Genomic DNA, 26,731 nt, shown 5'->3' on the forward strand with positions numbered 1-26,731 from the left:
TCTTCGAAGTGCCAAAATCCTGTGTAGTCGCTTGAATACACAAAATCTTCCACTCGCGAGCCCCGGTGCCCCTCCCCCGACTTTGCACCTACTAGTACACTAGAACATGTTTCCTGTAGAAAAATTCAGGTTGTTTTACTGTTTTTAAAATTTATTCCAGATGATCACTAATCCAACTTTGTAAGATGGCCAAATGTTTTGCCTCAGTTCTGTGCTCTAGCATGTTGAGATCCTCTTTAATTCTGAATTTCCAGCGGCCGATGCTAGGGATCTGTCTTCTGAATAACTTGCCATTTCTTTACCCCCATGAGCCAATAATCTTGGACAAAACCAGAACCCCCAAAAAGATGCTTAGAGGTTTCCTCACTTCCTTCACCGCCACCATAAAAAACCACATTTTTATGTCAAACTTTCCCAACTTGACGTGCTTAAATTATTAGCCACAATTTTGACTTGTCTGATAGAATGCTGGCATACTTTTTTTAGTGTATTCTAATGTAGAAAATTTAAATGTGTTTCAATGCAGTGAATTTTAAATGTGTTCATTTTAAGTGTATTTCAATGTAGTGGACGTACTGTTTTAATTTTTTGTGAAAAGTTTATTAAGTAATTGTAAAAGTTTATTAAATAGTAGGAATTTAAATAGTTCTACAATTTGTTCTCGACGTCGATGATGCCCGGCCCGCATCCTCGTCGTCGACTCGGTGGCGGCAACCTTCTTGAGAGGCACCATGTGTGGGACTCGGCTCCGCCGTACTGGCACTGGATGGTACTACCTTCCGGAACGCGCATCTTGGTAAGGAACCGGGCTCCCATCGTCGACCCGGAGTTTCTTTCGTGGCGGTCGCGTGGACCACTTTCGGTGCGGAGGCAGCCGACCCCCGAGGAGGAGGTACGTCGCCGTGTCACGGAGGAGGACGGGCACGTCCATCGCTACTTGGTTGCGTTGGACGCCAGGTTCTCCAGTACATGTCAGGTTCTTCAGGGATCTCGCCCGAGCTATGATCCTATGATGGTTCCTTCTCTTTGGGTGTCCATCGGTCGTGCCTCAGTACATCGGCAACTCTTTGGATGATCAGTTTGATCAGAAACTGTGAGTGAACTAGATTATACCCGAGATGTATTTGAGATTATATTCGACAATATTCGAGATGTATTAAGTGGATAATTCATGTATTAGTGATATTATATATGTGATGATCTTGCTAGCTAAAGTGAATACTAAATCGTTTTATCTTTCTTCTCCATTAGTTAAGCTATGGATGCTATCGAAAATATAGGTAGACATAGGTCAATTCATGAGTCCCCGACAACCGCCGGAGGAGTCCCCGACGATCGACGGCGAGGAGTCCCCGACGATCGCCGGAGGAGTCCCTGATGATCGCTGGTGAGCAGTCCCTGACGATCGTCGGAGGAGTCCCCGACGACCGCTGGTGAGGAGTAATATTATAATATTCAAGAAGTATTAGTGATATTATATGATAATATATGATCATATTGTTGCATTGCCTTGTATTGAGAACGGTGCGAGTTACAGCATGGGAAATGTAGTTTATTAAAGTTTATTATAATGTAGTGTATTTCAATGTAGTTGACTTCATTGCAATTAATCCATAAACACGAGAAATATCTGACGACGATAGTATCCCTGAGTGCGATTACTGCGGCGATGATCGGGGTTTGTGCGATAGGCGGCCTCACCTGCGAGACGGCAGGTTCTTCACCGTCAAGATTGGCGAGACCTTCGATGTTTGTACGGTACGCAACGGTGAAAAGTGTTTTTACGTAATTAAGCATGACTTCTGTTTCTTTGCTTCAACGTGTAATTTCTGTTTTTATACAATTCGACTAGTTCCTCCCCGGCCATGCAAGAAGGTATGTGGTGGAGAGACTCGGTTTCGAAGACCACGAGAGTATGGAGACGATGAGAGCTAAACTGAGGACTAGACATGGTCACACATTTTTAGTCAAAGTAATGAATGCAGTTAATAACATAGATTAGGATGCTCAAATTTGGAAGCTCTTTGCAAGGCATATGGATTTCAAGAGGATATAGAAATAACCTTCGATCTTCGTTCTGAAGATCATATTGAAGGTAACATCGATATTTGGGTGAATGTGGATATGCTTCCTGTTTTACCTCCATGTGAGTTTGTCAACCATATTTGTCAAGTAATTTTCATTCGATATTTAAAAATAGTCGGTGTTCATCCATACTAAATTTGTTAATTATATTTTACAGCTTATTTTGTTTCTTCGAGTGAAATACGGAAATTAATTGACACGACACTACACTTATGGATCACATCTAACTGGGGAGGAGAAGGATGTTCTTATCCACCTTGTCATTGGTGTCCTGATAGGTAGGGACAACTTTCCGTATAATTTGGGAACTGGCCCAAATTATACATTTTACATGCCACTAGTGCATAGGTCCAGGGCAGATGATATTCACCGAAATATTTTGATAAGAGTTGCTAATTAAGTACACTACTATTGTGTAAATGATGTTGATTACATTACATTACTAACTAGGCTATTATTATATTATTTAACAGAAACTGCCAAATGATGTTGTGCCTCTGTTGATGAATGGCAACAGTCATATTACAATTAAAAGCCCTAGAGGGCTCAGTTCGATTCTCCCTACTCGGCTGAGCGCAAATCAAAAGGACGGCTCCAAATTGAAGCATGGAGAGAAATAAAGAAGGATCGCAAGCCACAAGTTGTAGACCGTTGGATCTCTCTGCTTCATCATGGAGACATAGGTGTTATTCTATTTTGTGACATTTTACCTACGAGAGAGGACTAGGTCCTATTAGAGAGAAGTTTTTCTGATTTATATTAACTTGGTATGATCGATTAAGATGATTATTATTATGACTTTTTGTGTTTTATGAGATAATATTTGATTAAAGTGGATGGATGCAAGTGATCATGTTGAATTAGAGGATCAACACATCGTCGAGTTGAATGAACAACATAAAATAAAAATGAAACTCTAAATGTAAAAGAATTGAAGGGTAAACACACACAGAAAAAACCCAGCGTGTGGCAGCTGCTGACGCGTGGCTTCCTTTTAGTTCCGGTTAGTGTTACCAACTGGCACTAAAGGTCCTCCTGCCCTCACGCCCCACAACGACCACCTGGAGCACTGTTAGGCCCGGTTCGTAAAACAACCGGGACTAAAAGTTTTGACCTTTTGTCTCGATTGTGTAGTCTCGGTTGGAGAACCGGGACTAATGACTCGTTTTCCACTAGTGAGAACATCATTGGGATCAACATGAGCATTTTTTTTATTAACAACCATATTCATAAGAGCATCCATCTTATCACTCAAACTAGCTATTTCTTCGACATAATTTACCTTCTTACCAGTTGGACCTCGTTTGGTATGCCATTGAGGTGTGCTCTGAAGATGGATCGACGGAAGACGGTGTTGACGGCCCCTGCAGCGTGCGCGTGGAGTGCCCGTTGAGAACGCGCTGAACCGGTGTGTGGCCTAGACCAACAATTCGACTTGGTCATGACTTCTGGCTTTAGATGTTGTGTTTTGGTACGAGGAGTAGCGGCAGATATCATAAAGATGATGTCTTTAGACATATTGATGTATTACTTTTTAAAACTTTATCGAATATTTAATAAAATAACTGCATAGATCGTCCTCGTGCAAATACAAAGGTCAGGGATCATTCTCCTTTTGAAAGAAAAAAACCAAAAGAAGATACAAGTTCCATGGGGAAAGGCTAAGAACTTGATGCCGCCAAGCTGAAGGTTATGGCAGGAGGGGAGATTCACCAATGATAAAACCACCTAAAAAGTCGCATAACCGAACATTCACCTCAGGGATTTCACACATAATTAGTTAATTACATGGCTCTCCATGCAGATGCACGCACCAGGAGAAAGGTGTGGTTAAATATGGAAAGGCCTACTGAACTCTTGGAGATATACTTTGCTCTTTGAGAAATTTACAATCGCCAATATATCTGTCGAGCAAACAAATTATCATAAATTATTAATGATCCTGTCATGATCTGTACTTGAGAATGTTGGGCTAATAAACAACGAAACCTCAGACTCGTTAGAGAATTATGTAAACTAGTCGTCAACCCGTGCATTCGCACAGGCAAAACTATAATCGGGAAATGGTAATACCCAGGAAAAAAACATGAACCACAAACATAAATATGCATATGAGCTATAATTTATTTTTTCATATTATCATTAAACAATAACTAAAACTTACTGGAAAAAAGAATAGCTAAAACTAAAATATATCCAGGTTTATGCATTAGTAACATGTACTACCCCACCGCACATCGTGATGTGTTGGGGACCCTGCTATAAGGTCGCACATCTGCGTGCGATGTTGCGGTGTGAATGATGCAAAGTGAAATGGGAAACATCATGTGGTATCATGTGTGTTGTGTATCGTGCACTCGCGTGGTAGCTCATGCAAAAACCATTTATTAAGCCCTTGAGATGCTTGTAAAAAGTACATACATGTTTCCTTATAGTTGACTAAACAATGATGACGATAAAAATCATAATGTTTCTTTCGTTTGAATCTTTGCAACATACATCAGACGCTTCAAGTGTCAGAGGACACATGTGAACTATCATACATCAATTTCTAGATATAATAAGTAATATAAATAAAGATATTTGGATGCATTTGGTTTCATGTATAAATTACATAGAAGTAGGTCGATATAATACTTCTGTATAAATAAATAAAAAAGGCTAGCTGCAGAAGAGTAACACACTCCCATGTGCACCTTATTTGTGTAGTGTTGGTCTAGTGAATAAAATTCCGCACTTTTCTTAGGTTGTATGCAATGCAATGATGGTAATACACATGTAACTTTAATATATAAATGCATGCTAACGCCACAATCAACTCTAGCTATACCATAAATTATACAATCATTAAGCAACACATAAATCAACTTAATCATCGCCTCCATATGGTTATTATTGATGAAAAGAAAAACATCAAATAGAATGTCAAAAGATTATACTTAACCATCCATGTTCGTAGTTTTCCATCATGCATTCGTGAAAGACTGCTCAAGGGCCATCAGGTTTTATAAACAACATGTTGCATATATTAACTTGCAAGTGAAATAAATAAATCTTGTTCCCAATTATTCAAGACTTATTGCTTGAAGTACTGCCAAGGGCCACCAGATCGGGCTGGCTTGATGATTCTTGTACATAGGCACATAGTAGCTTGTACCAAGTTCGTCCCCGAAAGAAAAATATTGTTACAAACTTATAATACACCAAAATAATGGTTTGAAGATATATTTCCTATGAGATCATCTCACAGAGAAAAATCATTTTATCTTTGTAGAAACTAAGATAAAAAGATTAAACTCATCAGTTATGACCGATTTGTCAAAAAGAAAGGGCACATGCATAGAAAAGGATACATCAGTTTGAATTTGCCTTATTTAAACATACCACGCATTTGATATAGAACAAATTCGCTGGACATGAGGCAGGTTTTACATTACTTTGATGAAACCACCTTTTTGTTAAGCATATAGCTAGTCATGCATGGATCTTAACACCACGATCAACCATGAACGGGTTAATCATTGTAGCACATGTGAGATACATAGGCGCCTATTTAGTGCCCAACACATTGCCGCACTCAGGATGTTGTCTTCCAAAGTGATGTACAACGAATATCTGGTACATGCTGAATTTGGAGTACATGGTTTTGGGTGTTCATACAACCCTGATGCAATATGTTCAAACTTGCCTATTTTTCCAGCGGTACGAAGACTATACGATCTGGCCAGTGTTTTTTGCTAGAGGGAATCAAAGGTACATGATGTTATTAGGTATTTATGACTTCCACAAGGAGACCCGTCATGTATATATAGATGAAAAGCAAAGATTGATTTGATACCTGATGGATAATATTTTGGTGCGTGTACTGGTTGCTACATGAAAATTATCTACCTTCATATTGGCCAAGCGTACCCTGTTGAGATCACAGCTGAATACAACTTGGATTGTCAGCTCGGATCACCGGCGGATACAACTCGCCCGCCCGTGTCATGAACGGGGCAGTAGTGTAGCACTATCTCTTTTCCAGATCAACCTCCCACACACTGATCGAATACAATATTGATCGGACCATCGAATAGGAAGCCAATAAAAAAATCAAGAAAGGATACAACGGCGGCTAGGTTAGAGAGATACCTTATAAAAAAAATACAGGTTGATGGATCTATACGTTGTGCTAGCCAGCTTGCCATTGATCGATTTCACAGGAACACACACGTATAGGATGCAAATCACGAAATGATTTAGTAGCCGATGGCTCTTAGTTTGCAGGTGGGTCTGCTAGCCTCGTGAAAATTCATCTACCTTCATATATGATAACCTGGGTTAGACACCACGGATGATGGGAAGGAAATAAATCAAGGGTGGCTGCTAGGTTAAAGGTATTACGTGGTTATTTGTTTCTTGTTACGTGAGAATTTTATGGGCCAATGAGATTAGATCTAAACCATTCAAATATGGACCCACAAAATTAAGAGCTGCTATAGCCTATAATCGATAATAGATGGATTAATCCACACCGTAATAATTCGGTCCCACCAAATAAACGGCTCTTATTTTTTGATTAATATGGTAATTTCTGAAGAGTGTCTAATTAGTATAAGTATAGATAGATGGGTGACTATGACCATACCATCGACACCACTTGCAGTCGAACAGTTCATGAGAAATGAACACGTCTTCTCCTCCTCTTGACCACCTACAGTGAACCTACATGATTCCAATTTTGAGAATTCTAAAGTTCAGACACTAGCGGCGATATTGACCGTGGGATGCCACTTGTGCATGATTTAATGTGATAAATAAAACCCAGTCAGTAGTTGGCACATGCTAGTTGAGGACTCCCAATACAGTGTACGCCATGTATATTGACGAAAGAATACAAAAACCAGGCATGTGTCGTGGGGTCATGGCATGGGCAAGAGACTTGCCTTCAGCCAAGCAACAGGTTTGACACTGGATGATTATTACCCCAATTTTCCCAATTGGCTGCCTACTTAATTTTTTTTGAACCGACCATAACATCTCTTTCCATTACTGAGAATGAAAATACAGCAGTTCCACTGAGTAACAGAAAAAGAGAAAGTACTAGGACGACAAACGCTCCAGCAAGTTGCTATTTTTTACCCATGGAACATACGTTCGCCCTCGAAACCAATGCCAAGGCATAAAAACTAGCACTGCACAGAACATCAAAGTACCAACTAAAACAGACCCAAACTCAAACTCGAACAAACATGAAGACTATCATCCTACAGGAGGTCTCCATCAACAAGCTCAAAGATTTTTTCGGAGTTGCTCATTCCCGTGTGATCTCTTGTCTGGCCACTTCGCACAATTTCATCAGCTGCATAGTGTTCGATCTCATCATCTCCGCACCAGAGTGTAGTTCCCCCGCATCGCCCTCCTGCTGGAGCCCTGCCCAATATAAGATGAACGAACACACTGAAAACACAATTTCGAAAGGGGTTTTGATCATTTTATTTTCAAACGTAGGCCTGTTCCGAGCCAACCAGATAGCCCAGCACGCAGCCGCAAGGCCCACCGTGTAATACTTTATTCCAGCCGGCAAAAAGCATTACACCAGGAAAAATATTGTCAATATGAATTGGGGCAGCATTCATTCCCCAGAGTAACCCCGACAGATCTCCACACAATTCTAGCAACAGGGCAAGTAAAGAAAAGATGCTGCGAAGCTTCCCTTTGACGGCAAAAGGAGCAACTGGGATTCTCAGGCCATTTTTTCTTTTTCATCACATGCCTAGTCAACACTGCATCTTGAGACAACTGCCACATGAAGATTTTAATTTTCAGGGGTAATTTTGCTTTCCAGATCCACTTGTAATGGCATCCATGCAGTGGTTTCTCCAACCACTTATAGATGGATTTGGTAGTAAACTAGCCATCACTAGTCAAGCCCCAGAACACTCTATCACTATCACGGGTAAGCGCAATACTAGAAATAATATTATGCATCTCTCTCCATTGAGCTCTAAGCTCCGGGTTTAACCTTCTTCTAAAGAAGGAGTAATCATCTAACGAGCGCATCTTCTCCACAGTGCAGTCAGGTTCATTACAGATATCAAACAACAAAGGAAATTGATCTTTAAACGGGGGAAGCCCATTAATTGAATCCTGCCATATCCTGGCAATATTTCCGGACTCAATTTTAATTTTCCTCCCCACAAAATAGTAATCCTTGACTTTAATGATCGCTTTCCAGCATGTTGAGTCAGAGAATCTGGGCTTAACAGTAGCCACAGATTTATTTCAGAGATATCTAGCTTTGATAATATCTTGCCAGACCCCCTTCTGTGTCTCCAACTTCCACCACCACTTAACCATCAAACTAATATTTTGCTTTCAGAGGTCCTTAACCCCTAGGCCCCCTTTTTGTTTAGATCTGCACACCCTGTTCCATTTAACCAAATGATATCTCCTCTTTTTATTGTTCCCTTGCTAGAAAAATCTACGTCTGTGCTTATCTAGCTTTTCAATGAATGTTTTATTCATGAGCCACATAGACATGTGATAAATGGAAATCTGCGTGATAACAAAATCCAGGAGTGTTAGTCTGCCTCCCATGGAAGCAGCATTGCTAATCCAGGCCTCAAACCACTTCATATACCTCTCCATTATGAATTCCTAGTCAGAGTTCTTTAGCGTGGTATAGCTAACAGGCATACCAAGGTATTTAATTGGAAACTTGCCAATATCACAGTTAAACAGATCAGCATAAGTTTTCACCACACTATCATCCCCCCCCCCCCCCCCAACAGTAAAAATTTAACTTTTCTCATAGATAACCTTAAGGCCCGACATCATCTCAAAGATATATAGCAGTAACTTCAGGTTAACAGCTTTCTCCACATCATGTTCTATGCAAATGATTGTATCATCAGCATACTGCAACACAACAATCCCATCAGGAATGAGATCTGCAGCAAGCCCAACAAGAAGTTTGTTTCTTTGGGCATTCTTAATCATTTTCGAAAGGCACTCCGCAGCCAAATTGAAAAGGAACGTGGAACGGGGATCACCCTGCCGTACCCCCTTGACACTTTGGACTGCCTACTTAATTATGCTTAATTATGTCTCCCCAGTGACAATAAGTTCCCTTTTTTTCCCTAGTCCCCATGTGGATTGTACTGTTATCAGGCTCCACTTGTTGACGTTATTGTTGAAAATCTCGGCCCAGTCACCGCTACGTGAACAATTCATCAATTTCGATAGAAGATCAATATGGTAATTTATCTGATAAAAACCTGCATGTATTTTGGATCCTTGATACACTTTTCTCTCAATTTCCAAGGAGGTTAATTATCAGGAAAGAAATTCCCGAGTTGATTGTTCATAGATTTGACCCATAATCTCTGCCTTAATTCTCTGAAGAGGTGTTGCTTTTTTTTTTTTTTTTGAGAAGGAGGTGTTGCTTTCCTACCTGAATTTATCCTACTAGCTAGGACACTTGCATGCGTAGGTTGTGACTTGTGAAGCCAACAAGCACACCTAATCTCCGATGCTAGTATAAAAAAATGATTCATGGCGCATAAGCATGACATAGCTGGGGTGTCAACTTGAAGCTTCCCTCTCATCATTGCTGGCACTTACTGAATTATAATTAATTTACCCCTTGTGTCATGTCAGTGTGCCCGTGTGATCGACCTGTTCTCTATGGAGGACCCAACTACCGTATGGGTTCTACGCCAAACTCTTGGTGACCTAGACAATATATTTTATCAAGATCAACCAAGCTAGATATGGATCCTACAAGATCGCCATGTATATATGTGCACTTTTTGATATGATCGGTGACCACTACTCATGTCCAGAGAGCGAGGCACGGTTATCATCAAAACCGTTTGACTCTGTCGTGTACACGTTCTTGCTTCCATTTGAGACCACGTGGCATGTGCATTCTAAGAAAAAAGAGGCAGTTTTGCAAGTTGCAATTGCTTCGTCTGAACAAGCGACCAGCCGTCCTAACTTTGTGCATAGATAAAGTTATATCTGTACCATACTCGTAATTTCTTACTCTTCTTTTCTAATGCATGCGTCTCACGGAGTCACGGATTATAGTTTCCTACGTTAATATATACAAATAGCTAGTCAGGTAAAATGCAATTATTCTTTTAGAACAACTATAAACGAGGATTCATTTGCAGAAGAAAATATATAGTCCCTTGTTTCATGTGCATACAAAAGATCTAGGCTCTGCAGACTGCAGGTATATAATACAGATACATACTGTATGTAGGTGAAGTCACATACATAGAAAAAAGAAAAAAAAATGTAATCAACTTAAAGGATGAATCTGCATTCAAATGAACATGGTAACCGTACAACTTTGCTGATCAGTTGGTAGTTTAGTACTCTAGGTCTACACGTCAAAACTTTGCTGATCGTCCAACTAATCACAATGTTCATCCCCAACTAAAGATATTATGAGTTGATGGTCCTCAAAAAGCAAACAAAGAGTTGAGTTCTGATCCATATATACGTAGGCATGGCATTCTAGGGTAGTGCCAATTTTGTCTGTATCATCATAACAGCTTGCAAGTTATTTTTCCTTGTTCCAAGTCAAACAAGTAAGTGCACATGTGCGATAAGAATAATCAGAGACTTAAGACATAATCAACAGCCTATAAGTATGAAATAATATTGGTTGTAGAAACAAAGATCCAACTAACGAATGAATTGAATTAGTAATGCCCCTCGTTACCTACTCCCTCCAATCATATTAATTATCATTGATTTAGTATAATTATTATTAATATGGATCGGATGGAGTAGAAAAATGCAAGTCCTTTGGTTTTTTCGGGACAAATAGAAGAAGGAAACTTGACAAAACCCATCACTTACATACCTTGATTTTTTAAAATCGAGGTTTTACCTACCACTTGAATTGCTGCAAATTTCAATCCCTGAGCTACCTAACATAGCGTGTAAAGTCAGGCCCATGTGCAGAACTTCAAACACCAAGCTTGAACGGCACTTCAGCTCCCAGATGGAAAATTAGGCAAATTAACTAAGCTTAGATTAATAAAAACAACGCACTTTCTCTATTTGGGTAAATGCTGAATGCAATTATTGATAATTTTATCATAGAGGCCGGCTCTGTTGCGAATGTTGGAACTCGCCCATGGATCGATCACATCAAATCAGGACGAACACGCACACACAAAATCTTATGGACAAGGGCCCTTGTCGTGCCCTAATTTTTCCTCTTTTTATTTCTCCTTTTTCTCTCAACTCACGGTACAAAAATTTTGCACGACCTGATGCATATATATGCAGAGCAGCCGCCGACCTGTACAACCTAAACCTATTCGGAGCCCAACTCCAACTCTACTAGAACTCACGTACACAACTGGCGATACCTCCTCCGGTACAACTATGACCAGAACTCAGCCTTTAAACATCACGTGTACATGACCAATCCCTATACTAATCCTAGCCGGACTAATGCAAAGCTAATACACGTTTTGAACCTCTAAATAAAAACTAACTAATCTACTACTAGACAAGATTATCACTAACATTCTCTTCCTAATCTTGACATGTCATCTCCTTGTGCTCTCTTTAGAATTGACTCATTGTTGACTCATGACTTCAACACATCGACTAAACCGTCGTATCCGTACATTGAGTATGATCCGTCTGGAAACATATAGAACCTCCTTGCTGTACAATGTTGTGCCACCGCCATTGCTTGGCCGCTGCCTTGCACTCGGTCCGCACCATACTCCTTGTACTTGCTTGTAGTAGATCCACTCTCCACTACTCGCACACCTCCTCGCTTTACGATGGCTTCGCCTACCATCGTCCGTCTTCGGCATCACACCGAATCCACACTGGCCGCAACCAGGACGCTCCATGAGGACATGGACATGACTCACGGAACACCGTGCACACCACTTCAACTTCAACGAATCATCACCAAGACGAGCACTTGGACATGACAACGCCCGAACATACGACTCGCATGACTCCTTGACTGGTCCAACTCCCCTGGACGACGATCTTGATGAGCTCCAGCGCCGCACCTCGGCACCACCTCTTCCATCAATGATCTCCTTCCATATCGCTCCGCCGAACAACGATCTTCTGAACCTCCTCATCCATCGCCCCACGAACGACTATTGCCCGATCCTCGCCGTCGCTGCAGCACTCAGCGACTATCACCCGCTCCTCCTCGTCGCTACACCAGCGACTATATTGCCAGCTCTTCTCGTCGTTGCACCACCCAACGACTATATTGCCCGCCCCGAGGCACTAGTGGGCTCGTCACCCCGGGGCAAGCGCAGCCTCACCTCGACCTTGCTCTAGATACCAATTGTTGGAACTCGCCCATGGATCGGTCACATCAAATCAGGACGAACACGCACACACAAAATCTTATGGACAAGGGCCCTTGTCGTGCCCTAATTTTCCCTCTTTTTATTTCTCCTTTTTCTCTCAACTCACGGTACAAAATTTTTGCACGACCTGATGCATATATATGCAGAGCAGCCGCCGACCTGTACAACCTAAACCTATTAGGAGCCCAACTCCAACTCTACTAGGACTCACGTACACAACTGGCAATACCTCCTCCGGTACAACTATGACCAGAACTCAGCCTTTAAACATCACGTGTACATGACCAATCCCTATACTAATCCTAGCCGGACTAATGCAAAGCTAATACACGTTTTGAACCTCTAAATAAAAACTAACTAATCTACTACTAGACAAGATTATCACTAACAGCGAATAGACATGTGAACCATGAACTGCTGTATAGGTCTTGTTTGGATTCATGGATTAGAGTTAGTTTGAGCTAGTTGGGACTCAAATAGCCTTAAAGTATTCAAACATGAGGGCTAGATTAAAGCTAGTTGCATCTAACCCATCCAAAAAAACTATCCCACCCAAAAGGTGCTAATCGGAGCTAGTTCTCGTGAACCCATTGAAAAATCATTTTTGTCTCTCCATCAAATGCATTTATTGTGAATCTAACCCTGTCATCCAAACACCTCTTTAACTAGAGTTAGTTTAATGTTAGTCATGAGTTAGAAACTAACTCTAATCTCTAGCTAAGTTAGAGTATCCGAACAGGGCCATAGAGGGCAAGTAACCAATAGAAAATGGAGGGTTCAACACATCGGGATCTAAAAAGAATGGTACTAGCACTAAATCCGTTATAATTGTACTTGTAGAAGAGCACCAGTGGGATCACCAGAAGAGTCAGCAGGAACTACACTCGCAGTCTCGCACGGTATTCTAGGCAAACAGCGCAACTAACTTCGGATCACAGAACTACACCTTTTCTTAATCCCCATGAGATTAGCCATGATTAAGGTGAATGGTTACTGTGTTGACATGTTCCCTAAGAATTCGATGCAAGTAGTCCACTACTGAACGTGTGCATGCCTGTGGAATAGAGGAAACCTTGGATCTAAGAGCTGAGTCTACTTATCTAGTCATAGCCCAAGCTTAGCAGGTATAGCCCGGTTCTTGATGATAGATCTCGCTATCTAACGGTAAATCACTAGTTTAATTAAACGACATTTTTTGTGAGATTTCCGTTCAAAGAAGCTTTTTTGTAAGTAAGTTCCTATCATGACTATTCTGACTCCAATCCCTTTTTATGTGATGAATATTCTCATTTTCGATTTGGCAAGGGTCTCCTTCTCCTGCGCTCCCGTCGCCTCCCGAGGCAGCGGAGCTCCTCCACCCCTCCACCCTGTCTCGACCCCCTCCTCCTCCTCACCTTCGCCGCCACCCGGGCCACCCGCGTGCCTGGGTGGCGTCGTTGGCGGCGGACGTCCCTTCCCCGCGCGTTGGGAGGTGGAGTCGGGTTCCTTCTTGCCGAGCGGCAGTGCTGCTCGGCTGGCGGCAGTCTAGCTTGGAGGCGGGGTTCCGCGGGCTTCGAGTGCTCTTGATTCGGCGGCGTGGCCGTTGGCTGCGGGGCAGCGCGGTGTGCAGCTGGCCGGCGGCGGCCGCTCGGCCAAATCTGGGCCCTTTCGAACCCATATGGGCTGGGGCGGGTCGGCGGTTTGGGGCGCGGCTCCTTAGTGGTGCGGCGAGGTGGCTGTGGCTGCGGTGGTGATGGATCCGACGGCCGGCGTGCTGTAGCGTGGCTGGGACTGTCCGGATCCGTTGGGGTCTAGCCGGGCCTGTGGTGGCCTGACAAGTCTCTGTCGCTACGTCTGGTCGGCTCTGCGCGCGACGGTGGAGGTTGTCCCCTCCTATCGGCTGTGCTACGGTTGCCCCTAAGCTCTGTAACTCCTCGTCCTCCCTCGAGGTCTCATGTTGGTGGCCTCAGTGAGACGGTGAAGTTGGTGCGGTGACCGTGGTGGCACAGACTGGTGGACGGTATGTTGGGCGGTGCATTTTCGATTGTTTGGGGTGACGGTGGTGGTTTCGGTGCAGGAGAAATCCCTGGTGGCTCATCCGCCACCGGCGCGGCTATGCCCGTGGGCGTCGCCGGACCTTCCTGATGGGCGTCGGTGATACCTCTTCCCCACTGTCATCCGCGTACCAGGGGAAACCTTAGGACTTGTCCGAGCAGGAGTGGCTTCGTCGTCACATTCCTTCCTGAAGGTGTTGCTTGGTATGCGAGGCTTCGAAGTACAAGGCGTGTGGCGGTAGTTCTTCGGAAGGTGCAACGGTTGTCGGCCATCTTCGCTTAGTTGAGCTACCAGTGTCGACATTTGTTTCTTTCTTTTTTCCTTCTCGGCTTGTTAGTGCCGCGGTCCCAGCGAACTGGTTGTATCGATTGGTTGTTGCTTTATAATATATAAAACAGGGAAAACCCTTTTTCGTCATTCCCTTTTTATTTGATAAAATCGCATAGCTAATAGTAGCAAGGAAACCAATCCTAATTTCTTATTAGAAGAAGAGTCATAATTGCATGTCCAATGATAGAGCGGCTTAATTAGCAGCATAACTAAGAGGGTGTTTGGATCCAAGAGACTAAAATTAGTCTGACTAAAACTAGTCTCTTTAAGAGGCTAAAGTTCCAAGCACCCCTGACTAAAGAGAGACTAAAACTAGTCTTGAGGCTAAAATCTTTTAGTCAGGGGTACCCCTATTAAAATGTGCATTAGTCCTCTCTCTCCTCATTTAACTCATCATGCAAGTTCTGGATTGGAGGGTTTGGAGGATAATAAATGCTCATTAACTTGATTTTAGTCTTTTTAGTACTTGGATCCAAGCATGGTTGAGGCTAGCAAGTTTTAGTCTCACTACTTTTAGTCATGGGACTAAAACGTATCCAAGCACCCTCTAAATACAGTACACACATCCGAAGTTGCTGCTCGGTTTCAGCATGTTAGTACACCGCCAAATTAAATGGCGGACTTCTTTCTGGGAGGAAATTCTGACTTGTGTAGAAGACACATGGGGCCCACCGCACTTATCTTTCCCCTCTCAGCTCTCACCAAACTTCACTTACACGAATAATAGTACGTACGTACATAATAGGCATATACATGCTGCGGCTTTCCTAATTTCTCTGGACAATAATAACACGGACAACTTGTTGATGTACCTCAAACAAGAGAGACATGTTTACGAATTGTCAACGAAAATATGTGAGCGGTTTATTATGACTGAACTTCTTCAGATGAACGGCCCTACAGGACTGAAATTTGGTCTGAAAGCGATTCCTTGCTTGACGACGGAGTCTCTCCTATAACAGTCGGCCGAGACGCCGACGCCGCCGGAGATGATGGCAAGAAGCTTCATCAAAGCTGGACAGACGCGCTCGACGACGACGTACAGCTGGCCTCCAGACAACCGCAACATGTTGGGCACGTTGAAGCCTATTCCACACATACGTAAATCTCAGTCTCCTGTCCGCCGCCGATATATGTATTTTCTGGTTCTCTCCGAGTCTTCACCAAAGAGTGCGGCTGTGTTTGACATTGCTCATGCCGACCACCTAAACAGCACCCAAACAGCGTATGTAAGCACCAGCGTACGGCATGTGTTTATGCCAAATACACCTACCGGCCCTGTTTGGAACTACAATAGATTATAATAATTTAAATTATGAAGATAGATTATATAATCTGGTTTATAAAAATAATCTAGGTGGACATGTTTGAAGGCCAGATTATATAAACTGTAATCCAGGTTTATATTGTACAATGACATGTATGCCATCTGTTTTTTAGCTGCAAAGGTAATAATCTAGGGAGTCATGTTTGGAGGACGGTGGCGGTGGCAGTAGGTAATTATCTCCAAGTTTCTAAGGGTAATGGGTCATTAGTAATCCATAATCTGATTTTAGCTGGGGTAGAGTAGATTATGAGTTTTTAATAATCTGGTCATCTAGTTTTTATAAACTGCAATATAATCTGTCCTGTTTGGAGACATAATAGATTATAAAAATCGGATTACATAATCTGAGTAGTTCCAAAGTGCATCTTAGAGATATATATGAAGTCCGTATATTTGGTAGTTTAGAATTTATAATCCATCTCCTACCTTATCTTTATCTTTAGAAAAGGTTTCTTGCCCTTCAAGTTACTCCTATATATATATTCGTCCATAAAGCTCAATACAACATTCATCATATTTCGTAACAATCCATCTTTCTTCCTTGTAACATGGTATCTGCCGCAAGTTCTTAGACCTAGCCACCGCCTGTCGCTTTCACCCCGCGTCCCACCCCCGGGGCGGTCGGCCTCCATAACCGCCGTCGGGGACCGCGCCGCCCGTACCTATGGTTCGTTCGCCACTCGTGTTGATCGGCTGTCCTAGAGAGTATTCTCCCGATCTCTTGATCCGGGTTTTCTCTCTCGGCCAGTCGCATTGGTCGGCTTTTCCTTTTTGATTTTCCGATCTAAGATCGGTTTGGGTCGCCCGCCGCCAGCAACGATCCCGCGCCTCTACTCCGACATCGGCGCGGCCCGGCCTCCACACCGACCCTTCAGCTACGCGCGACGCTGGGACCCATCACGGCTGTCGACTGCGTGTGTCTGTTTGCCCATCGTCCTATGCCGGTTGTTGTCACCCTTCTACGACATGGACTGCTTCATCACCATCCGCCTTCGTTGCCTCATACGGTCACGCACCGGCTACGTCGGGTCGGTCCCGGTTCCGGCCGCATCGGCCTTGTCGGCTTCCTCGGGCTGGCCGCGTTGGCCTCGCTGGCTGCCTCAGGCCGACAGCTAGCTGTTGGCTGCGTCGTCGTAGCCGGCTGCCGGCACCAACCGCGCCGGTCTCGTCGGCTTTCTCGGGATGGCCGTGTCGGCCACGTCGGCTGCCTCGAGCCGGCTGCTAACTGTCGGCTGCGTCAGCCTCGCTGGCTGCCTCTGGCCGACTGTCAGCTCCGGTTGCGACCGTCATCATCGGTTTCATCTCATACGCAGCCACCCCGCCTCCACCGAGCTACGTCCCAACCTCGCACGCGATCGGATTGATCACCCACCAGTTCGCGATCCACCTCATCTACGTCGTGCGACCGATCTGGCCCGTCGGTCGCACGCGCCTCCGTAGGTCCCGTGAAAACTGTCCCGAGTACAACATGTCCCTCCACCGATCGATCATTGGTAACACTACTGGTTAGGACTTGGCTGAGTTTCTCCCTTGTCTGGGTTATGGTTCTTGATTCTTTGAACATGTATGCAAGTTAGGGACTTCTCTTTCTGATGTCAAAATCAATCAGGAGATCATCTTTAGGGACAAGATCCTGGTGCACGTAGAAACGTCCAATTAAACATGTGGATAAGCCAAGAAATGGATTTTTGCCACAGCTAGCTTGTCAACCAATAAATTCATGCTGTTATTAATTGTTTGTTCATCTTACACTAATACAGAATTTCATGTTGGTTTTCTAGATGAAAGATGATCACCGGGCCTAAGATGGCATTTTTTTTCAAGTTTCTTGTGGAAGAAATGAATGTATCGAGACGTATATTAATTCTAGATACATTCATTTTTATCCATTTCTTCAGAAGTATTTCGGGATGGAGGGAGTACTTAATCAAACATGTTTAAACACTTTTCGGAAGAAAAAAAACATGTTGAACAACATAGCCAAAAGAATTTTTCATCGTTGCCTACATATATAAGGGAGGATCTGGTACTTATATATATATGCTTTGTTTTTCGTTGCTTTTACTACAGAAGTGGCAGTAAGAAATAGCAAGCATCCTTTAAATTTATTAATTACTACGAATTTCTCAACTAATACACAAACACAGAACCTACACCTAGTAGGTATTTATATTTTCCTACAGTTCTCCTCTTCCTAGGTACAAAATTAGTTAGTTTGCAGTAGTCCAATACATACTAACATACACACCAAACCAAGTGGCCAACTAGACATTATCATATGTGATGATTTGCTTCACCAATGGTAATATAAACTACTAACACGTCTCACTATTGTGATGCTTTCATTGATTCAGGCTCAAGAAGACAAGATCGCGTCGACAAGGGCAGAGATGGGCGAAGTGAGAAAAGAGAACGAGAGGCTGAAGACGGTGTTGTCACGGATGGTGGAGGACCATCGATCCCTTCAGAAGCGGTTTGATGTTCTCCAGCAGCAAGAGCATGGCAAGAACCTCGTCGTGGGCTCACCGGAGCACACATTGCCCGCCAACAGTGTCAAGGATCCGAGGTTCATCTCTTTGCAGCTCGGAACGAGCACCAGCACCAGCACCAGCAAGCACAACAACATGGGAGAAGAAATCAAGGGCAGCTAAAATAATCTAGACAACAGAGTTGTTGGTGCAAGATCTGATGGAAGTGAGATGAAGGTGCGGCCGGATGTGCTGACGCTGAGCCCTGTAGGCAGCTCCGAGGAAGATGCCACAGAGATGCCGACAACCTCGTTGGCGAGCAAGACATTGAAGAACCTGAGGAGAACCGATGCCGAGGATGACGTGGCTCAGGCAGCCGCTGGCTAAGAAGGCCAGGGTGTCGGTGAGGGCAAGGTGTGACACACCAACGGTACATACATACATGTACCTAAATACATATACACAAATTACAAAGAAATTAAATTTTAAAGGAACGAGAATGGAAATTCAAATGGGTATATGATTTGAATGTCTGGTTTGTTGGCCGTGAGATGAATGATGGGTGCCAGTGGAGGAAGTACGGGCAGAAGATATCCAAGGGGAACTCGTGCCCGCGCGCCTACTACCGCTGCACTGTCGGAACGGGGTGCCCCCTCAGGAAGCAGGTATGATATGCATTGCATGGTCAATAATATGTCACAGAATAATCCCAACATATGGTGGTATCAAACAAAATCGGTGGCAAGAAGTGTGTTCTGCAAAACAAACTTGGGCAAGAATCATACATGTGTTGCTTCTGAACACCGTGATACTACTTAATTAGTATTTCCTCTGGTTTGTAAAGTTACCTCGTTCGCAATTCACACGCTTCTAGTAAAAACTTGATCATAAATTTGATCGACAAAATATTAGTTACATCATATGCCAAAAAAACATTAGATTAACATTCAAGGGACGTTTCCAGTGGTATAATTTCGGGCATATAACTCATATTCTTTTGAGAAAATTAATGATAAAAAGTTTATTAAAACGTGTGTGCACCTTGCGAATTCGAATCGAAATAGACAGATTACTTAAGAATGTGAGCTTAGGCATGTTCAATAGTAGCCTTATTTTTTGGCACAAAAACTGGGTGGATTAAAATATTTAAGGCACAAAACTCGTTTTTTTGGGCACGACCAAGCGCCCGTCTCCAACAGCAGCCCTATAACTGAGCAAGAAATTGGGCACAACTACTGCCCTAAAATAGGGCAGCCGAACGGAGGAGCCGGCCATGGCTCGCCGTGGCCAGCTGGCGGATTCGAGGGTTTTCGGCTGTGGGTGGGAGAGAAACGATCGCGCGTGTTTGGAGGCAACCTTGCATTGTTTGGCAGCGCCGAACTGCCCTATATTTGCTCCACTTGGAGTGTATTTTAGGGCGGTCCAAAAAATATTTTGCATTTTTTTTGATTAAACAGCTGTCGGGGAGGATTTTCCCTCGTGCCCTAAAAATGTCTTGTGCCTAGAAATAAGGCTACTATAGGAGATGCTCTTACATGCAGAAGTTGGTACACACTAACAATGCATTATGCAATCTCTATTAGAGGCGGCTCGGTAAGTACTACCGAGTGGCATGAGTGCGGGGGATCGGACTCAGAGATCGATCGGAGCCTGGCCTCATCACTCGGGAGGGTCGGAGCCTCCGGGAAAGTGGAGAGCAAAGCATGGACCACTGGCTGCCGGCGCCTCTCCTGCCTGGGTATGTACGGCATCGCCATCGGGTGCTCTCTGGTGGCGATGGGAATCCCTGGTATCGCTTGCGCCGTTTCCCCGCGCACGGCTTCTCGGCAACCTGCAATAGCAATGCCACAAGGGTGTTGTTGGGTTTTAGGCTGATCGCATCGAAACAAGCTTGCCCGACATGCTAGTGGCCGATCGGGGTTTAGAATGCCGGATATTGGAAAAGGCTATGGTGGGCTTTGGGTTGGGCTAGCGTCCCACATGGTTTTTCAAGAATACACACAAGTGCGTGTATCTTATATCTTATATTAATAGAAGGAGATGGGAAGAGCCATGTCCACCAGTCTCCATATGTGTGCTGCCCACTGAAAGCAAGCCGACTAAAAATAGAAAATTTCCCTAAAAAATAAAGGTTCCGTTCATTTTTATTATATATATATATATATATATATATATATATATATATATATATATATATATATATATATATATATAATGCAAACATTACATGTCTTTCCGGAAAAACGTCTAGTGATCCAGCGAATGTTTTCCCGATCCATATACGTGTATCTAGCGAATATATGCTGTGCATTTGGAGGCCTTGTGCGGTGGTACACCAAATGTTGGAAATATATCCATGTTAAAAGTTCTCAACCTTTTTGAAAAAAACAACCTAGTTCATAGACATAGCATATATATATCCAACATGCTACAAAATTTCAAATATAAGTTATGCTTGAGAGATAAAATACAACATATTCAATGTGGTAGTGTTAACATGCACAATTTCACAACTCTATTTGAATTACCTACTATTCGTAGCATTTTTTTCTCAGGTTTGTGTTTATAACTGAAATTTCATGACATGTTTTTTCCCTTTTTTCCATTCAATTCAAATATTGGATTGGGTTCCACTATTAGGAGATTAAAATATCAAGAAAAGTAAAAAAAAAAAAAGCATCCTAATGCAAACGAAGTAACACAGAAACGTGTTCAAAATGTTGAAACCAACATCAGCCAGCTGCTGCATTCACCGCTAACAACAAAAGAAAGGAACCGACAAGGGACAAAAATAGCCGGCAGCCAAACATATTACAAATTCAATCATTCACTAAAGGTATTCAACCATGTAATTCCTGCTCCAAAACATCTTCATCACCTCTAGATGACAACTCTGATCAGTTCATCATTCATTTGCTTCTTTTAACCACCTTCTTCCATATCTTTGGCATCATCTTCCTCCCAAAATTTCATGACATGATAAGCGTAAATTGTGTGTACTTAAGTATTCAATTTCAATAACTTTTAGAGCATCGCTTTTTTCGCTAGTTTCACAAGTACTTCACATATAAATGAGTTTGCACATTTCTGCGCTCGGTATAATACAATGGAACCGATTTGCACTTGAACTAATCAAGTTTTCAAGTAAAATTCTTAACTGATCGAAGATGCTTTATAAATCACGCTCATATTCCTTTAGTAGCATGCACACCATGGTCTTCATTTTCAGTGAGATTTTGATTTCTTTAGTAATTTTGAAATATTACCTTTCGATCAAAATATTTCAGCAGTTTCAGTAGTACATATGAATTCAAATATTTAAAAAAAATGAAAAAATAAAATATTTAATTGAATTCAAGTGAATATTTCAGCATTTTGGCCGAAATGCAAACCGAAATCACTGAAATTCACTGAATTTTGGTGATTTCGGTTGGTATTGAAATGTTTCTGAAACTGAAAGTGGAAACCTTGATGCACACACACTACACATAGCATCTGCACTCCTCACCATGGTGACGAACTGACAATGCACGTACATTTTTTCCCCAGGTGCAGAGGTACGCAGAGGACAGGTCGATCCCTATCACCATCTATGAGGGCGCGCACAGCCACCCGCTCTCCACCTCCGCCATCGCCATGGCCTCCACCACCTCCGCCGCGGCATCCACATTCATGTCAGCCTCCTCCACCTCCCCAGGCTTGAGGCTTCCCCTCTGTAGCCTCCAGCCTCCACGGGCTCAGGTTTGACCTCCCGATAGTGACCACCATTGACCCCTCCAACCAGCTCGATGGCCTTCCATTCTTCCTCTCGACGGCCACCAGCGCTACCATCGGCGCAACCCCGTCATACCCCGCCATCACACTCGACCTCACTTCGCAGACCTCCTCACAGCGGACCTTCTCCCTCAGCCACACCAACAGGTTTTTCCACCAACTTCACTGGCTCTCATGACCAGAGCAGCAGCACTAGTAGGTACCCTTCCACGAGCTTCGCCTTCTTCGACTCCAGCACGAGCCAGCCTGCCTAGTGCGACCACGTGGAATGCTGGTGTGGGTTCGTACCTGTACTACGGATCGTCTCGCGCGCACTACAACAACACCAACAAGAGCTCTTTTGAGTTCATGCTGAGCGGCATCCACGGAAGGCTGCAAGCTTCAGTGGCGTCGCTCTACCAGCCGATGCATGTGCAGCAGAGGGTGGCTCAGTTGAGTGGCGGCAGCACAAGCACAATGTCGCCGATCGTGCTCACTGACATGATCGCCAAGGCAATCATGTTGGGCCCGGGCTTCCACACGACGCTCGCAGCTTCCATCACGTCATACGTCGGCAACCCGGCTGTAGGAGGTGGCAAGGGGCTCTAGAGGGGGAGCACCCTAGTGTGACGGCCATGGTGTGTTCTTCGACGCTTCAGGCATGGTCGTCATCAACGACGGCCACACACAAAAGGTTCTCCGAACAGCATAATGGTGTTGTACCCGTCGATGGCGCTGTTGGGCTCCACGAGTGCAACTTCTTCCACATCTCCCGTCCAAACATCATGGAGCACATCAATTAGTTAGCTCTTAGCTGAAGGTTCTGAGTTATGTTGTGGATTAATTCGACCATTTAGTGTAAACTTATACTGATTCACCATTCACAGCCTAAACACACATCAAGATTTTCTGTTTGTGACAAGCTATTTGCATGTTGCTTGGAAAAAATTGGCGCAATGACCCTACCAGATAAATCTAAATTCGGACAAGAGAATGACTAGGCCTGCCGATTTCTCCCGTCTTCCCGCATTGCTTGAAGCCCTCTTCCTCTGTCAACCTAGCTAGTCCCCTGTTGTATTAGCACACGATTATTTTATGGAACTGCAGCGGAAACAAGTAATCTTAGGCTCCGTTTGATTCAACATCCGGACCAGAGTTCTTTCGTGAAATGGTCAAAAGCTAATCAAATGAAAAAATTGTATTGGAGAATCTCGCAGGGTAGTGACTTTAGCGCAGTGTAATTTCCACACCCGCATGCAAACCCTCTACACTAGCAACCACTATTGTGAGGGCATACATTTTGCAAAAACTACCCATCTCACATTCCATTGGTCGTTCCTTAGCACGACTTCAAATACTAATTCAAGGATCGTTGGTCAGTATGGAAAGTAAAATATGAAGTAACATACAAGGAGAAAATAGCTCTGGCAATATTGCATATGCTCCTCAAACAATGTCTGGGTCAGGAGTACCTCCGAACTGTACTAGTAATATCTACACATTGACACCATATTTTAATGTGGACCCCCTCCCCTCCTAATTTGGGTAAAATCAAACTAATGAACTGAAATCATCCAAATCTTCTTCCATTCTTATCAAATGTGGGACACAATAAGTTTTATCCAGGTAACACTAGAGGCAATCATACATCAAGATTTCTGCATGTTTGATAGAAAAAAACAGGATAGGGTCTACAAGAACAAGGGATTGAAACAATCTCACCAAGAGAATGGTGGAACTGCAACTTGAAGGAGACAAGGTGGTGAATCTAATCTTCACAACCTTGGGGATAGATTCCTTTGCTTGATTGGCAAGGTTTTCCTAAAATTTTCCTCTCCTTCCCTTTCACTTTCTTAGTTTTCTCTTCTCTTCCCCAATGGAGGCTCCACCCAGATTTATCATTCTTTTTGGCGGCTGCTAGGCGGGTCATATCCCTAATTGGTAGTGCAAAATTTTGTCACCCTAATTGGTAATGGGCTCTTGCACAACTTTGGGCTGCCTAAAATGCTTCAAATATCCATCTTCTACCGAAAAAGGCTTTCACCCAGCTTTATAGATAAAGCAAACCACCAAAGCCACAAGGTTCCATACAAGATCCAATCCAATCACACACAACACAAGTACATGAGGGTTCTGCTAAGGGCACAACTCAACAAGGCCTAAAAATAATACAAAGGTGAACACGCCACAAAGCGAAGGAGCTAATCCGGCTCAGGTGGTGGAGGGAGCGATGGCGCCAAACAGAAGGCCATCGTCGGGAGATCAGCAGTGCAAGAGTTGATGGCGTCCTCGTCCTGGGTGCGGCTAAGCGGCAGCCAGAACTGCAAGTAACTACACATTTTGAACACAGTGTCAGTCGCACGAAGAAGAGGAACACCTTGAATCACAGGATTATTGCGAACCGTCCACAACGTCCAAGCGAGGACCCCAATAACCAGCCACCTAATGTGGCGTCCCGCAGCGGGGGAGCCGTGGATCTCGGTGTAAAGGCCAGGAAAGTTGGTGTTACACCAACAAACACCAATGGCCTCGCGGAGGCAGGACCAGAGGAATCGGGGGACACGCACGAGAAGAATATGCAGTTGGAGTCCTCAATTGTCCCACATAGGGGGGAAACCACATCACCCGGCCCATGCCGCTAAAGTAAAATACTAAGCAACATACACGGAGAAAAAAATCTCTGGCAATATCACATATGCTCCTCAGAAAATGTCTGGATTAGGAGTACCTCCAACTGCACTAGTAGTACCTACACATTGACACCATATTTTAATGTGGACCCCCTCTCCTAATTTGGGTAAAATCAAACCAATGATCTGAAATCATCCAAATCTTCTTCCATTGTTATCAAATGTGGGACACAATAACTTTTATCCAGGTAACACTAGAGGCATTCATGCATCAAGATTTATGCATGTTTGATAGAAAAAAATGGATAGGGTCTACAAGAACAAGCGATTGAAACAATCTCACCAAGAGAATGGTGGAACTCCAACTTGAAGGAGACGAGGTTGAGAATCTAATCTTCACAACCTTGGGGATAGATTCCTTTGCTTCATTGGCAAGCTTTTCCTTCAATCTTCCTCTCCTTCCCTTTCACTCTCTTAGTTTTCTCTTTTATTCCCCCTTGCTGGCTCCTAGACGGGTCATAACCATAGTTGGTAATGCAAATTGATGCAGGCTCATATCCCTAATTGGTAGTGGGCTCTTGCAAAACTTTGGGCTGCCTAAAATGCTTGAAATAGCAATCTTCTATCGAAAAAAGGCTTTCACCCTGCTTTATAGATAAAGTAAACCACCACAACCACAAGGTTCTATACAAGATCCAATCCAAACACACACAACACAAGTACATGAGGGTTCTGCTGAGGGCACAACTCAACAAGCCCTAAAAATAAAACAACGGCAAACACGCCACAAAGCAAAGGAGCTAATCCGCCTCAGGTGGTGGAGGAGGCAGCGGCGACGCCAAGCGGAGGGCCATTGTCCGGAGATCAGCAGTGAATGACTTGATGGCATCCTGGTTCTGGGTGCGGCTAAGCGGCCGCCAGAGCTGCAAGTAACCACACATTTTGAACATGGTGTCAGTCGCACGACAAAGAGGAACACGCTGAATCACAAACTTGTTACGAACCGTCCACAACGTCCAAGCGAGGACCCCAATAACTAGCCACCTTATGTGGCGTCCCATAGGGGGAGGCCTCGATCTCGGTGTAAAGGTTAGGGAAGTTGGTGTTACACCAACGACCACCAATGTGATGGGGAACGTTGCATGGGAAACAAAAAAATTCCTACGCAAACGAAGACCTATCATGGTGATGTTCATCTACGAGAGGAGATTAGATCTACGTACCCTTGTAGATCGATAAGCGGGAAGTGTTAAGAAACGTGGTTGATGTAGTGGTACAGCTTCGTGATTCAAATCACCGTCTTCCCATGATCCGTCCCACAATCCGTTCCGATCTAGCGCCGAATGGACGGCACCTCCGCGTTCAGCACACGTACAACTCGATGACGATCTCGGCCTTCTTGATCCAGCAAGAGAGACGGAGAAGTAGATGAGTTCTCCGGCAGCGTGATGGCGCACCGATGTTGGTGATGATCTATTCCTGCAGGGCTCCACCCGAGATCCGCAGAAATCTAATCTAGAGGAAGAACTATGAGGTGTGGGTTTGAGTTGCACGTGGCAAAGTCAAACAACCCTAAACCTCAAGTATATATAGGAGGAGCCAAGGGGTGGGGCAAGCCCTTAGGGCACCAGCCAAGAAGGTCTCCTTGGGTCGGCCGACTTGGGGAAGGGAGGAGTCCTTCTCCAATCCCATTTGGATTAGGACTCCTTCCTTATTTTCCCACCTCTTTTGGATTTTCCACTTTTT

At 43.8% G+C, this 26,731-nt stretch overlaps 1 pseudogene; it reads left to right on the plus strand.

The window, feature by feature from the left end:
- The first annotated feature begins 15,874 nt into the window (after nucleotides 1-15,874).
- Nucleotides 15,875-23,162, plus strand: LOC123408120 (annotated as a pseudogene).
- Nucleotides 23,163-26,731: the final 3,569 nt, after the last annotated feature.

This window comes from Hordeum vulgare, chromosome 7H (genome assembly GCF_904849725.1).
Source record: "Hordeum vulgare subsp. vulgare chromosome 7H, MorexV3_pseudomolecules_assembly, whole genome shotgun sequence".
Classification (NCBI taxonomy): domain Eukaryota; kingdom Viridiplantae; phylum Streptophyta; class Magnoliopsida; order Poales; family Poaceae; genus Hordeum; species Hordeum vulgare.